The sequence below is a fragment of the Cebus imitator genome, unplaced genomic scaffold (assembly GCF_001604975.1).
Source record: "Cebus imitator isolate Cc_AM_T3 unplaced genomic scaffold, Cebus_imitator-1.0 Scaffold679, whole genome shotgun sequence".
NCBI lineage: Eukaryota > Metazoa > Chordata > Mammalia > Primates > Cebidae > Cebus > Cebus imitator.
In genome coordinates this window covers 511,059-519,969 of record NW_016107994.1, presented here as the reverse complement: position 1 = coordinate 519,969, position 8,911 = coordinate 511,059, and the positions used below count along the sequence as shown (strand labels likewise).

Below are 8,911 nucleotides of genomic sequence, written 5' to 3'. Positions count from 1 at the left end.
TGCACCAGGCCATCAGTAATGTTTAATTTTAAAATAATAAACGAACCTAACCTTTATAGCTGGCCAAGTTTATAAGCACAGATCCTGTTAGGATCTTGGCCAGCTATAAAAACACTGGAATTCTTTCACAAAAGGAAAACACTTTAAAAATATGTTTATTTACTTATTAGAGATGGGGTCTCACTATGTTGCCCAGGCTGGACTTGAAGTCCCAGGCTCAGGTCATCCTCCCCATCTCAGTCTTTTAAGTAACTGGGATGACAGGTACGTGTCGCAGTGCTCAGTTGAAAAAATTTTAGGTGAAGAAATGGTAAAATAAATTATTTTTTGACAATGGAAATACCGTTAGAAAATTCTGAGGAAAAGATTTAAAAAGCTATTTCACAAAAAGAGAAAGCTCTTCAATTGAGCCCTCAAATAATTGTCCATAAAATATGAAGACTTTTCTAACAATAGCAAAGACCAATCAATAATCTTGAAAAATCACACGTACTTTAGCTTTTGATGAGTCATTTGATATAATAGATACTGCCCAATTAATACTTCGGGTACATTTTGTCTCAAAGGACTTCCAGTTTATGAAGAAATGTCAGTTTATAGCCTAAAATAAACTAACACGTGGCATAGATATTTTTAAATCTTTTATATCTGTCAAAGAAGAATTCTAGCCAGATAAGAAAAAAAATTAGTTTCTTCCATCACAAATGGTATTTCCACTATGCTGAATAAAAAATTTGGATTTATTAGAATTTTCAAATAAGAGACTACTATTATCCTTATTGCTTATCGTATTAGATGATACATTTTGAAAATAGTTGAGTTTAGTTTTCTGCAGCCGACTCTGTGAAAAGCATTATATATTAATATTGTTCATTATATACATTCAAACACTATGAATCATCTTCAGTTTAAGAAACAGCTGAAAGAAATAGGACATGACAGATTTAATGATCTTGTGTTCTTTGTCAGTGCTCTTTGAGTCACGGAAGAGCTTTACAAAGAGTTACTGTATTTTTAACTCCAATTCAAGATTTTCTTTAAACAAAGGGAATGCTTGGCAAATTATCCCATAATCAAAGACAAAAAATGGCAGTACGATTTATGTTTTCTCATCAAAATTACACTGGATATCTGGCCAGGCTCAGTGGCTCACGCCTGTAATTCCAACACTTTGGGAGGCCGAGACAGGCAGATGACTTGAGCTCAGCAGTTCAAGACCAGCCTGGGCAACATGGTGAAACCCCATCTCTACCGAAAATACAAAAAATTAGCTGGGTGTGGTGGTGCGTGCCTGTAATCCGAGCTACTCAGGATGTTGAGGTGGAGGATCACTTGAGCCTGGGAGGTGGAGACTGAAGTAAGTCCATATCATTCCACTGCACTGCAGCCTGGGTGACAGAGCAAGACCCTATCTTAAAAAAAAAAAAAATTATACTGCACATGGATATGCAAACTTGAAACTCCATGATAAGGAAAAGCTTATTTGTTACATAGCTAGACATTTAATTAATGTTGAAACTGAAACTTAAAATACAAATCAGTAACAATGTTTTACACTTTTTTCTAAATGAAATAATTACGCAAGTTATTTTCAATTAATTGAATGTTATGTAAGTAAGCTGCAAAGACATAAAAAAACGTGAAGAACATGATTCCCATTGACAAGTTTTGGGTTATTTTCTTTTCTTTTTTTTTTTTTTTTTTGAGACAGAGTTTCACTCTTGTTGCCCAGGCTGGAGTGCAATGGCATGATCTCAGCTCACTGTAACCTCTGCTTCCCGGGTTCAAGTGATTCTCCTGCCTCACCCTCCCAAGTAGCTAGGATTACAGGCATGCACCACCATGCCTGGCTAATTTTGTATTTTTACTAAACACAGGATTACTCCATGTTGGTCAGGCTGGTTTCAAACTCCCAACCTCAGGTCATCCACCTGTCTCGGCCTCCCAAAGTCCTGGGATTACAGGTATGAGCCACTGTGCCCAGCCGAGTTATTTTTTAATTATGTAGTATGCTTCAGATTTGACTCGAGTTGGCGAATTTACTTAACTTAGACAGATACAGCTTTGAAACTAATACATGTCTGCTCCAAAGTCAAATCAATCCTTCTAGAAAGGAAGAACAAGTTTTGTCAATATGGATGCAAATATTAAAAAAAAATTGATTTTGGTATTTTTTTGGTTAGTAGAAAGTATTTAAGTATATCTGGAATCTCTTAGTGATGAATCTACTTTTTCAACCATAAATGTAATGAAATGTAATACAGATGAAGTATTTCCAATAAAATTTTTTGCATTTGAATTGAGATATACCGTAAGTGAAAACTAAGCACTAAATTTCCAAGACTTAACATGAAAAAAGTACATAAAATATCTCATTAATAAATATTTATATTAAGCATATGTTCAAATGATAATACTTTGGATGTGTTAGGTTAATTTTACCTATTTTTTAATATGAATACTAATTTTTTTTTTTTTAGACAGAGTCTCGCTCTTGTTGCCCAGGCTGGAGTGCAGTGGTGTGATCTCAGCTCACTGCAACCTCTGCCTCCTGGGTTCAAGCAATTCTCCTGCCTTGGCCTCCTGAGTAGCTGGGATTACAGGTGCCTGTCACCACGCTTGGCTAATTTTTGTAATTTTAGTAGAGACGGGGTTTCACCATGTTGGCCAGGCTGGACTCGAACTCCTGACCTCAGGTGATCCGCTCACCTCGGCCTCCCAAAGTGCTGGGATTACAGGCATGAGCTGGCACTCGGCCGGACACTAAAATTTTTTAAACACATATGCAACTCAAATTACGTTTGTATCTGAGAGCTCTGATAGATAATATAACTGCTATGATAATAAGATAAAGGTGCAAGACTTTTGTGTTGTTTATTGTTCTATTTTCAGAGCCCAAAATTAGTGCCTGGCACATTCTAGGTGCTCAGAAAATAACAACTAAATAAATGAATCTACTTGTACCTCAGTAGTATTAGGAAGGGTCAGTATCAGGAAATGGAAGCCACTCTAATTTAAGCAGAAAGGGATTTCATACAGAAAATTAAGAATTTACAAATAGGCGGGTATGGTGGCTCACACCTGTAATCTCAGCACTTTGGGAGGTTGAGGCAGGCAGATCACTTGAGGCCAGGAGTTCCAGACCACCCTGGCCAACATGGTGAAACCCCATCTTTACTAAAAATACAAAAATTAGCCAGGTAAGGTGGCAGATGCCTGTAATTCCAGCTACTTAGGAGGCTGAGGCAGGAGAATTTCTTGAACCCAGGAGGCAGAGGATACAGAGAGCCAAGATTGCACCACTACACTGCAGCCTGGGAGACAGAGCAATACTCTGTTTCCAAAAAGAGAATTTACAAATATCAGTGAAAGGGTTGGAGCAGCGGGCTCTAGACCAGGCCCCAGGACCAGCCTGCCAGGGACACTGCCACCACTAGGAAGGCAGGACTAAAAAGCCACTTCTGAAGCTGCTGGCTTCAGGAACACACCTCTTCAGCTGTTAAAACTTTGAGTATTAGATTTAGAGACACACCACATCTGACAGATCCAATCCAACAAAAAATAGATGAGCCTCACTCTGCCTCTGGACTCCCAAGAAGCTGGTGCCCAGAAAATGAAACATGTTCCGGAAAAACCAGCAATGATATTCTATTCATGGCACCATGCACCTGCCTTCCAATTCTCATGAAAGTGCATCTGATTTATAAAACCAAAATCACACCCAAAAGCAACTTCAAAGAAGCCTCTCCCACTTTCACATTTGCCTCCCTGGCTAGACTCTTTCAGATTAAACATTCCTTCCTCCAGGAGCCCTTCCCTGACTTCCCCAAGACTATGTTAAGCTGGCATTCCATAAGCTTTATCTACATTCTTTATCAAATTTATTTATTCTAATGATAGGTCATTAGCTGCATGAGATTGGGCTGTCTGCTTATTCACCATCATATCCTCCCCACCTAGTGGTAGATTATAAATTCATTTGTGTTGAATGAATTAATAAACATGAGCACAACGTTTTGTTTGTTTGTTTCCCCTGAGACAGAGTCTTGCTCTGTTGCCCAGGCTGGAGTGCAGTGGCATGATCTCAGCTCACTGCAACTTCTGCCTCCCGAGTTCAAGCGATTCTCCTGCCTCAGCCTCCCAAGTAGCTGGGATTACAGGCACTCACCAAATCTGGCTAATTTTTGTATTTTTAGTAGAGATGGAGTTTCACATGTTGGCCAGGCTGGTCTTGAACTCCTGACCGAAGGTGATCTGCCTGCCTCAGCCTCCCAAAGTGCTGGGATTACAATTATAAGCCACGGTGCCTGGCCAGATTTGAGTGCATCTCTCCCCGTGCCACATGTCCTCTGGTAACATACCCGTATACCCCCAACAGATGTCCAGTGCCTGCCCATGGGAAGACCATGGTTGGCACACCCATCACCAGGATGCAAACTTGCTCCTTCAGGAGGATGGCCTGGGGCCATTTCTAAGAAACAGGGAACCACTGCGGTCTGCACAACGACTTTCAAGAAAATGCTGTAGGCTCCAAGGCGGTAGACCCAAGCCCGGACTGTGGTCTAGCCAAGGGAAGATAGAGCCAGGGGCTGTATTGAACAGTGTACAAAACACACCCAGGCACAAGTTCTGTCATCGAGAAAGTCACCTAGGCACTTACATGAGGGACCTGGGAGAGAACTGGCATTGTGAAAACAGTGATTCTTGAGCAGTTTTGCAGCTTATGAAACTCCTTGGCATAGACTTGGCATCATTATTACCCTCTCTTCATTTTTCAGATGAGAAAACGAAAGCATAGAAAGATGAGCAACTTGCCCCAGGACAAGTGTCAAGTCCAGGCCTTGATCCCAGGCAACATAGTGCTGTGGTTACCACACATGCTTTGGAATCAGAGCCAAGTTCGAAGTTCTCTTTCTCCTGGATGTTCTTGGGCATGTCACTCTGAGTCTCCGTTTTCTCATGCACAACAGGAAGGGGATACAGTCTAACTCACAGGGTTGTTACAAGCGAATGATAATCTTAGATAAAGAATTTAGTGCTCGGTCCGCCGCCGCTGCCTCAGCCGACTCGGCGCAGCCCGCTGCAATGGAGGCCGCCGTCCAATTCTTGGTCAAGAGCTCCGAGGTCATTGAGGCTCAGTACAGGGTCATCTACGGTCATCTACAGCCCCGAGGCCATCGAGGCTCAGTACCAGTACCGAACGACGCGTGTCAGCAGCGAGGGCGGCGTTCTCAAGGTGCACCTCAAGTCCACGCGCTTTACCTTCTGGACCGCCAGGTCGGCAGGTGCCCTGGCTAAGGGTCATGCTGGTCGGCTGGGGTGGGAACAACAGTTTCACGGTCACTGCCGCGGTGCTGGCCAACCGGTGAGTCTGTCCCGGCCCACACGCAGCGGCCGCAAGGAGTCCAGCTACTACAGCTCGCTGGCCCGGGCGGGCACCGTGAGCCTGGGCCTGGACGCCGAGAGCCAGGAGGTGTTGGCGTCCTTCAGCGCGCTACCGCCCATGGTGGTGCCCGACAACCTCGTTTTCGATGGCCGGAACATCTTATGACTGAACCTGGCCGAGGCGAAGCGGTTTGGGAAGGTGCTGGATTGGGGACTTCTGGAACAACAGTAGCCCACGTGGAGGCCCTGCAGCCCCAGCCTTCAGTCTACGTCTCTGAGTTCATCGCGGCCAACCAGAGCGCATGCGCGGACAACCTTACCCGGGGCATGCGCGCGCAGCAGCAGTAGCACTTCCACTGGGACATCCGAGACTTCCGGTGTAGCGCAGGGCTCACAAAGTCATTGTGCTGTGGACGGCGAATACGGAGCGCTTCTGTGAGGTGGTCGCACCATCGAGCCTGGCCTAGAGGTGTCGCCCTCTACGCGCATCGCCATGGCCAGCATCCTGGAGGGTTGTGCCTTCCTCAGTGGGTCCCCACAGAACACCCTGGTGCCAGGAGCCCTTGAGCTCTGGTGGCAGTGCCAGGTTTAAGTGGGCGGAGATGGCTTCAAGTCAGGCCAGACCAAAGTCAAGTCCATGCTCGTGGACTTCCTTATCGGCTCCGGCCTCAAGACAGTGTCCATCATGAGTCATAACCACCTGGGGAGCAATGGCCGGCGGAACTTGTCGGAGCCATCTCAGTTTCTGCTCTGAGGAGGTGTCCAAGAGCAACGTGGTGGACGACATGGTGCAAAGAAACCCAGGGCTCTATGCGCCCGGGGAGGAGCCTGACCACGGCGAGGTCATCAGGTACATGCTGCCTTGGGCCACAGCAAGCGCGCGCTGGATGAGTGTACCTTGGAGCTGATGCTGGGTGGAACCAACTCACTGGTGCTGCACAACACGTGCGAGGCCTCAGGGCTTCATGCGGACCTGGCGCTGCGGACCGAGCTGTGCCAGTGCGTGAGCTTCTGCACAGACGACCACACCGAGCCGCAGACCTTCCACCCCGTGCTGTCCCAGGTTAGCTTCCTCTTCAAGGCGCCGCTGATGCCACTGGCCAGCCCAGTGGTCTAGGTGCTTTTCCGCCAGAGCACCTGCATCTGAAACATTCTCAGGGCCTGAGTGGAGCTCCTGCCACGGAAACACATGCTCCTGGAGCACAAGTTGGAGCGTCCAGGGCCTGGCCTCAAGCGAATCGGAGCCGTGACTGCCGCCTGCCGTGTTGAGTAAGAAAGGACCGGTACCACCCACTGCCAGCAATGGCTGCACCAGTGATGCCAATGAGCACCCACAAGTAGAGGAATCCCAGATGCACACCACCTAAGGTCCTGGTCACACAGCTTCCCGGCCCTTCCTCCTTGTTGCCCCCCAGGACCCAACCTTTCCAGGCCCGCATAAAGACAGGAAAGCCGGTGCCACTCTCAAAAAAAAAAAAAAAAAAAGAATTTAGCTCTTTGCGACCAGGAGCAGCAGCTCACACCTGTAATCCTAGCCGGTTTCAGAGGCCGAGGCAGGCAGATCACTTGAGGTCAGGAGTTCGAGATTAGCCTGGCCAACATGATGAAAACCCGTCTCTACAAAAAATACAAAAATACAAAAACTAGCCAGGCATGGTGGCACGCTAATCTGTAATCCCAGCTACTTGGGTGGCTGAGGCAAGAGAATTGCTTGCATCTGGGATGTGGAGGTTGTAGTAAGGCAAGATCTTGCCACTGCACTCCAGCCTTGGTGACAGTGTGAGACTTTGTCTCAAAAAGAAAAAAAAGTAAATAAGACCATACAACTCCCTGTTTCAGCCCTCCAAAGGGCTCCCATCACTTCTGAAATGAAACTTGACTCCTTTCTCACACACCTGTCTCTGCCCTCCTCCTGTTGAGCCCAACCTGCCACCATCTCCAGCCTTGCTCACTTTACTGCAGTCATATTGGCTTGTTCCTCTTCCTCCCACCTCGATGACCCGTCCCTCCCAGCCTCCCCTGCTTTACACCTTCCCAGCAGTTGTTCCTTCTGCCCAGAACACACCTCTTCAGGGGCTTCATCTTTGTAGCACCCCCATGTCAACCAAGTCACCTACCCCAAGAGGCATTTCCTGGCCATGATCTGAAGAAGACCTGAGGCTGGACGTGGTGGCTCCTGCCTGTAATCCCAGCACTTTGAGAGGCTGAGGCAGGAAGATCACTTGAGCCCAGGAGTTCAAGACTAGCCTGGGCAACATAGTGAGACCCTGTCTTTACAAAAATAACAATTAGCTGGGCATGGTTCCTGTAGTCCCAGTTACTCAGGAGGCCGAGGTAGGAGGATTGCTTAGGACCGGGAGGTTGAGGCTGCATTGCCAAGACTACACCATTGCACTCCAACTTGGGTGACAGAGCCTGTCTCAAAAAAAAATGAAGATCCAATGTCCTTACAAGCCACCCTGGCACCTTCACGCAGATTTAATATGTTGTTAGCACTTCCTGCTACTGCCTTGTTCATTCCTTCAATTTCTTTTATACTGTTTTTCTCTCCAACTATAAATAAAAGCCCTGTGAGAGCAGGGACTTTGTTTTCTTCACCAAAGTCTCCTAGCACCTCCAGTAGTACCTGGCATAGAGAAAGCTCTGGAAAGACATTTGCCTAATGAATGAATGAGTGATTTACTTATTATTACCTCTGCATGATGTGTCAAGGTGTTAAAAACCTGTTCATAAGAAGAATGTAGAAATAAAATGTGGTATGTTCATATAATGGCGTACTACTCAGCCGTGAAAAAGAGGGACAGCTGTGGCACACACAAGGAGACTGAGGCTCAAAACATTTTGAGCAAAAGAAGCCAGGCACAAAAGAGTATGCACTACATGAATCCACTCATGACATGCCAAGGACAGGCAAAAATCAATCTTCGTATCAGAAATCAGAACAGTGGTCAGTCACCTCTGGGGTTAGGAACTGACTAGATGGGGCATGAGAAAACTTTCTGTAGTAGTGAAACTATTTTATCTTGATTGGAATTTAAGACACACAGATTTGTATGTCTGCCAGAACTCACCAAATGTGTACACTTCAGAGCTGTGCATTTCCATGTTATTTAAATTTTTCTTCAAATTAAAAAAAAAAAAAAACAGCTGGGTGTGGTGGCTCACCCCTGTAAACCCAGCACTTTAGGAGGATGAAGTGGACAGATCACTTGGGGATCAGGAGTTTGAGACCAACCTGGCCAACATGGAAAAACTCTGTCTACTAAAAATACAAAGATTAGCCAGGTAAGGTTGCGTGAGCCTGTAAGGCAGTCCACCTACCTCAGCCTCCCAAGTAGCTGGGACCAAAGACACACACCACCACGCCTGGCTAATTTTTTGTACTTTTTGTGGAGATGAGATTTCACCATCTTGCCCAGGCAGGTCTCAAACTCTTGGGCTCAACTGATCCTCCTGCCTCTGCCTCCCAAAGTGCTAGGATTACAGGTGTGAGCCACAACACCCAGCCTTGTTTTTTTTTTTTTTT

General features: G+C 46.0%; 1 pseudogene; it reads left to right on the top strand.

Annotated features, from left to right (window-relative positions):
- The first annotated feature begins 5,085 nt into the window (after positions 1–5,085).
- LOC108296038 lies at positions 5,086–6,752 on the top strand (annotated as a pseudogene).
- The last annotated feature ends 2,159 nt before the right edge of the window (positions 6,753–8,911 follow it).